Genomic DNA, 7,500 nt, shown 5'->3' with positions numbered 1-7,500 from the left:
TGTTCTCTAAACACGGGAGAGAAAACAGGATCAGCGCCATGATACCCGATAACAAAACCCAACCCCACTAATTCTTTCCCATGAAGCCATCATAGTTTATCATAATACACTCTTCAGGAGGAGTCCACTATGTCTGACAGGGGATAATCTCGTCTAAATCCATCAGGAATCTTGGCCATGTCATAAGCCCAAATCGCGCCCACAATCAAATGGAAAACAGTGGAGATTGGTTTGAAGGTTGCAGAATGCAAAGCTTCATTTCTGATCCTCCACAGCCACCAAAGTCTAGTGTCAGCCACTGCTGCGTGAAACAGTCGCCGGTCACCGCTCACATGCATTCCATCAAGGATCCACTCACCAGAGTTCCAAGTATTCCCATGCAAAATTACTCCAAAAGCTGCCACAAAGAAACTGAGAACCGACAAGAGAAGAAAAAAAGATCAATGGTTTCAGGTACTAATCCACATAGTGGGAATAGGAAATAATCTCCAACACTCATTCGAGCAAGTCTGTCTACCAAGGGGAGGCGACAGTACAAAAATTTCCAATCAAATAACTTAATTTGAGGGACTACTAGGAGCTTCCACAAATGATGCCACCAATCCTTGGAGAGCAAATCTGCTACTAGGACTTAGCAATCGATAAGTTGACCTGGTAGAGATGTTACCATTAACATCTGATTTCCAAAGCCAACAATCATCATTCTGAGCAAGAGATAAATCCACCCAATAGATTTGCATAGCTAACTCCCTAAAAGAGGAGTGCACTTAACCTATATCTCAGCCACCATCGGTTAAAAAAATTAGACACAACAGAACATTTAATCATAGAAGAAGCATCAACAAAAGTTGGAGATAATTTCGATGGCACAGAAAGGATCCGCGAATCATCCAAAACTCGGGTCGAAGAACCATTACCAACAAATTTGAAAAATCCTTCACAAAGTGCTACGAAAGCTTGAAAACAGAGATGCCAACTCCAACTACATTTCACAGGTTAGCGCACCTCCAAAAGGCTAATAAGGCCAAACTTAGCTCTCACAACCTGAACCAAAGGTTTTCCAATCTATTCAAATAATGCATGATTCTTTTCCCTTGTAATGCAAACCTCATAAGATGAAGGTCTTTAATACCCAAGCCCCCTTCCCTCCTGGAGAGAGTAACCATATCCCAAGCAATCAGATGCAAACCTCTAGCTTGCCCTGCATTAGCCCAACGAAAGTTCCTAATATACTGTATTATACCATTAAGAGCAGTGACAGACAACCAGGTGACATTCAATGAATGAAGGGGAATAGAATTCAAAGTAGAGTTAGTCAGAACCACCCTAGTAGCTTGAGACAAAAGAGCTCCCTACCACTGTCCAAGTCGATCCATTACCGATTGAATCAGGCCATTAAACTCAATATTAGAGATCCTTCTAGGTGCAATAAAGGTCCCCAAGTACTTAAAAGGGAACTTCCCCTCCTTAACCTAAAAGCAATCACACATCATTCTCTTGACGCCCCTACTCACCACTCCAAGAAAGAAAACCTCATATTTAGAGACATTAACCTTAAGATTAGTGATCAATTCAAACACACGAAGGATATCAAGAACAACTCGATGAGAATAGGGGTTTGTACGAAAGCAAAGCAAGATGTCATCAGCATACATCAAATGAGAGACCTTACAAGACCTTTTGAAAGAGAAATGAATAATCAGCCCCCTCTCACAAGAATGCTCAATCAAAAATGAAAGGAGCTGAGATACAAGAATGTATAAATAGGAAGAGATTGGATCTCCCTGATGAATACCCCTATTCCCTCTAAAATAATTGGACGATTGTCCATTTACCATGCAAGCAAAAAAAGGAGAGGATATACAGATCTTAACCCAAGAAACGAATTTATCAGGAAATTTAGCCAACTGAAAGTTTTCAAGATAGTCGATCAGGACACCTTATCATAAGCCTTTTCTAAATCAAGAATAAGAATAACATATGGGTTCTTACCTCTAGAATTGAATAAGGAATATATGACCTCCTAGGCAATCAAAATATTATCATAAACAGAATGCTCCTGAATAAAAGCAAACTGTTCACAAGAGATAAGAGATTTCAAATGGGGTTTAATACGATTAGCCAAAACTTTAGCTAATATACAATAATTAACATTACACAAAGAAATTGGTCGAAAATCCTTGACTTTCGTCGGAATTTTGATTTTTGAGATAAAGGCTATGAAATTCTTAAACCAATCAGTGGGAAGGAATGTATGATCATAAAAGGAATGAAAGGCCTGAACCAAAGAATAAGATATAATATTCCGGTAAAATCGATAGAACTCTATAGTGAACCCATCCAGACTCAGATTCTTACCTAGTCCTAACAAGGGCAAAGCATCCCAAATCTCACACCTACTAAAAGGCCAGGCCAAACAATTCCCATCCTTAGTACACAAGCCTCAATCCAGGGGAATGGGAAACTCATGCATCGCTGGGTGAGGGGCCAAGTTCAAGTGACATAGGTTCAAATAAAAGGATACAAACCCATTCCCACTGAGGGTGGAATCAGTGATAATGGATGATCCCGAGTAAAGTTGGTGAATGAAATTATTCCTACGTTGAGTGGACACTTAGGACTGGTAAAACTTAGTATTAGAAGCCCCTTCATTAATCCACTTGGTCTTTAGCCTAAGACCACAACTTCAAATTAATTTGCTTGAGCAAAGTAGCACTCTTATGATGTAGACAAGAAAGATGCAAACTTTCCAAGCAAGTAAGACCGACATCAGCCTCTCTCCCCTCTAAATAGACAATCTCTTGTTGGATACCAGACAAAGCCTCCTTGATCTTACCTAAACAATTTTTATTCCAAAAGGAAAGAGGCTTACAAAGATTGCACAAGTAAGAAGAAAAAGCAGCAATCGGGGATTGGCCCGAAGGATCCCACGAAGCCCAAACACTCTAAATGATACTTAAAAAAAACAGGAGGAAGGTTTACGACGACCCACCATATTCAATAACATTGGACAATGATCGGAACAGACTCCAGGAAGGTGTTTGACCACTGAGTTACCAAAAAGATCCAACCATTTGTGATTAGCAAAAAGCTCTATCCAATCTAATAAGGATGTGAGCTGGACCCGTACGGTTGTTACACCAGGTATACCTAGGACTAATGAAACCTAAATCCGATAAAGCAGAAACCGCAAGAAAACAATTAAAGCGCCTGACTGAAGAACAAAAAGAAAAAGGAGACCCTCCCAACTTATCCTGCGCATTAGATATACAATTAAAATCCCCTAACACAAGCCATGGGAAGTTACTCAAATCAGCCGAAGAAAGTGAATCCCATAAAAGATTACGGTTTAAGATTGAGACACTAGAGTAAATTCCAGAAAAAATCCAAGGATCTGAGTCTCTAAATTGAATCACAGCATGCAAAACCTAAGAATGGATAGGAAACACCTAAGCCCTGACAATGGTGGAGTTCCACAACAAGGCGATGCCTCCTGAAGCACCCGCAGTTGGAAACATCGCAGCCATCCACGAACATCCCAAACACCTAGCAAGACCTTTAACCCTCCCTTCGTCAGAATGTGTTTCCTGCAAGAAGAGAAGATATACCCAATGAACACGGACATTATATGAAATTGCGTCAACAACAAGTCTTCTACGCAACCCCCGACAATTCCAACTAAGTATGTTCATAGGAAACTAGAGTAATATATAGACAGGAGCTTCCCAATATGGGAAATGAAAGGACAGGCATCATCTGTCTAGTGGGAAGACCTGGAGCCGCGCCCCCATCCCTGTGAAACTTTAGGCATGCCACGACAGCACTGACTCGAGCTTTAGCCTCCGGCCTCCCCTGTATCCCGTCTCGGGTAGGAGCAGAAGAGGACTCAAATGGTCCATCTTCCACTTGGACCACCGGAGAGACTTCTGCAGGCCAAGAGGGGGAAGACATTGTCAAAGATCTACTTAGCCGCTTGCATCATCTCGTCAAAAACACCATCTCCCCTTGCCTGCAGAGGGGGCTCAGCCATCGCCGTGGAACAAGGGGCGAACGGAGCCCTAACAGAAGGGTCTTCGATGTTCCCCTGTTCTGCTAATGAGACACCTGGAGCAATCGAGGCAGAAAGGGCAAAATTGTCCAACTAAGCCCAAATCCCTTCAGACACCACGTCAGTATCATAAACCAAGCTGGCTGCACCAACACCGCCTCAGGTTCAAGGCCAACGGTATAGACGCCGGCATGAGTTCACTAACCAGTAGCGCCTGTTCCAAAACAGAAGTAGCCTGCAACGCCATAACCGGTGGCGCATTAACACCCCATTTCGGAACCCGAGCTGGCCACGTGCTTTCCACGTGAATGGGGCCGTCGACCTCGTTTGCGAGTCCCCGTAGCTGCACGCTGATCCAAAGGACCATAAACTTCGGATTTCATAGGTTGTTGCCCATCCGGTCTAAGGGTTGACGGCTCAGTAGTCTCGAGGAATACCCTTATTTTCTGGAGCACGACCAGCGTGTCCTCTGACTTAGAGAGATAATCAACGTGCCATATACAACCAGAACAAAAATAGATCGAAGGAAGATTTTTATGAGTACAAACTCGAAAAAAATGAGAATGATGACCCTACATCTTCAATCTTTTATATTTATCTTAAAATTTTTTTTGATAATTTTAAAATCTATATGTTTCATGTCCTAAGATTTATATAGTCCTCAAAGATATATTATATTAATTATATTCAAAATGAATCATTTTGACTTATTTTTTTATAGACATTTAATCTATTTTTTCTTTTCTCTTGATGGAAATGAATTTTTCTTTTAATGAAATTAATCTCTTTATGATACTTGAACAAATTTAATTTCAACATTCTCCTCCCTTAAACTTGTTTCATCTAACATGCCAAATTTTATTCAAATATTTCAAATTTGAAAGGTTTTGTAATTATATCCGTCACTTGTTCACTTGTCTTACATGATGAAGCTCCACTTTTTTATTTTTAATATGATCTTTTATGAAATGAAATCTTATGTTGATATGCTTCGATCTTTCATGATATATTGGATTATTGACCAAGGCAATAATTGATTTATTATCAATATAAATATTGGTTGACTTCTCCTGTAACATATAAAGTTTTTGGAGTAATCTTCTTAGTCATATTACATGACAAACACTAGAAGAAGCTATTATACATTTTGCTTCACAACTTGATAGAGCAATGATATGTTATTTTTTTTAAGACCAAGTGAATGTAGTTTCACTAAAATAAAATACAAATCCAATTGTACTCTTCTTATCATCAGAGCTTCCGACCTAATCACTATCACTATATCCAATAAGCTCCAACATTTTAGATGATGAATAGAACATTTCATACTTAATTATTCCTTTAATATATCATAAAATTCTTTTAACGACATTTAAATGAGTTCAATTTATCTACTTATTAAACCAACTCCAAATAGTTTATCAGGTCAAATGCATGTCAAATACCTTAAACATCCAACTAGACTTTTATAATAAGTTAGATTAATGTATTTACCTTCACCTTCCTTAGTCAACTTAGTGGTATATTCAACAGGTGTATTTGTAGAATAACAATCTTCCATATAAAATTTCTTTAAAACCTCCTTTGCATAATTTTTTTGTGAGATAAAAATTCCTCCATTATCTTATATAACTTCGATGCCGAAGAAATATGTCATTAAGCCCAAATCGGTCAACTCAAACTCCTTTTTTATAGAGTACTTAAAGTATTTAATCATGTGGCTACTATTACTTTTAAATATTAAATCATCTACATATAGGCATACAAATAAGATATCTCCGTTAGATTATATTTCGTATAGAGAGCATATTCATGTGGATATTTAAAAAAATTATTTTGAATAAAATAGGCATCTATTTGAGAATTTCATGTTCATATGGCTTGTTAAAGCTTATAAAAAACTCTCTTTAACTTGTATACTTTGTCTTCTTGTTCATGAATAATCAAACCAAGGGCTTGATGAATATATACTTCTTTTTCAATAACTTCATTAAGAAATATTGATTTGATATCCATTTATAAAATTTTTCATTTCATTTGAGCTGCTAGAAAGATAAGTAATCTTACTATCTCTAGTCGAGTAATTTATATAAATATTTCTTCGTAGTCAATACTATATTATTGTTTGTATCCCTTTGCAACGAATTGGGCCTTATATTTCTCCATCTCTCATTTTACAATTCTTTTTATTTTGAAGATCCACTTAACACCAATAGCTTGGTGGTATTCTGGATGTATAGTAAGCTCTCATGTATCATTTTTGTTAATAGCATGAATCTCTTCATTCATAACTTATCGTTATTTTTCTTCTCTATAAACTTCTTTGAAGGTTAATGGATCATATCATGCAAAAAGATAAAATAAAGAAAGTTTATTGTTAGTATCAATCCTTCGAGTCACATCATATAGCTCATAAATCAGTCTTGTCCTTCTTATAATCGGACTTCTTGAATCATGTGACCTAGTTGATCTAGGTGATGATTTCGGTAAAGCTACTTCGGTGCTTGTATTATATCATCATCTTCTTCTGAAGCTATAGCTTTCTTATGCTCCTCATCATTTTTTAAATTCCAAATATGTTGTTCATCAAACTCAATATCTCTTGACATCACAACTTTATTTGTGATAGAATTATAGAGTTTGTAGCCACTGGAATTCTCTAGATAACCTAGCAAAATGTATTTCTGACTTTTATCCTCTAATTTTGTTCTCTTTTCTTCTGGTATCTTGGCAAATGTAACACTTCCAAAAATGTTTAAATGATCAACTCTTGATTTTGGTAAGCTTCATGCTTCTTCTAGTGTAACATTACCAATTCACTTTGTCACAAATCTATTAAGCAAATAAACTACATAAGCAATAGCATCTCCCCAAAATTCTTTAGGAATTTTTCTTTCCTTTAACATGCATCGAACCATATTAAGGATAGTCTTATTTTTTCTTTCTAAGACACCATTTTGTTAAGGTATATATGATATGGTAAATTGATGTAGAATTTTATTATTTCTATAAAAACTTTCAAATTCATTTGACATATATTCAACACCCTTATCTCTTCTTAAACATTTAATTTTACAACAACTTTGTCTTTCAACCAAATCCTTAAATTCTTTGAATTTGTTTAAAACTTCTTTCTTTTCTTTTAACATGTAAACCCAAGTTTTGCCACTATGATCATTAGTGAAGGTAAGAAAATATATACTTCCTCTAAGTGATGTTGGATTGACCGGGCCACAAACATTTGAGTGCACTAGATCAAGTCGATGTCATGCTCTTTTTATTCTTCTAACTTTGAAAGACTTTATTTCCTACTTACGCGTAACACATACTTCACATAATTTTGATGGACGATCAATTTTTTGTATTCTTATCACCATATACTTCTCTAGACGTTTCAAAGCTTCAAAATTTAAGGGAGCATATCTAAGATACCATACTATAGAAATATCCTC

At 36.9% G+C, this 7,500-nt stretch overlaps 1 protein-coding gene and 1 long non-coding RNA gene across 2 annotated transcripts in view; one reads left to right on the top strand and one right to left on the bottom strand.

Moving 5' to 3' along the window:
• Positions 1–7,500, top strand: part of LOC103998532 (probable rhamnogalacturonate lyase B) — a 15,567-nt gene that overhangs the window by 2,580 nt on the left and 5,487 nt on the right. The window lies entirely within an intron of this gene.
• On the bottom strand, positions 3,327–3,912 carry LOC103998531 (uncharacterized). The gene is made up of 2 exons (XR_672717.3): positions 3,774–3,912; positions 3,327–3,587 (listed from the first exon to the last, which is right to left on the bottom strand). It is a non-coding gene; the product is annotated as an uncharacterized LOC103998531 (long non-coding RNA).

The sequence above is a fragment of the Musa acuminata genome, chromosome BXJ1-9, assembly GCF_036884655.1.
Source record: "Musa acuminata AAA Group cultivar baxijiao chromosome BXJ1-9, Cavendish_Baxijiao_AAA, whole genome shotgun sequence".
NCBI lineage: Eukaryota > Viridiplantae > Streptophyta > Magnoliopsida > Zingiberales > Musaceae > Musa > Musa acuminata.
This window is presented reverse-complemented; position numbering and strand designations above follow the sequence as displayed.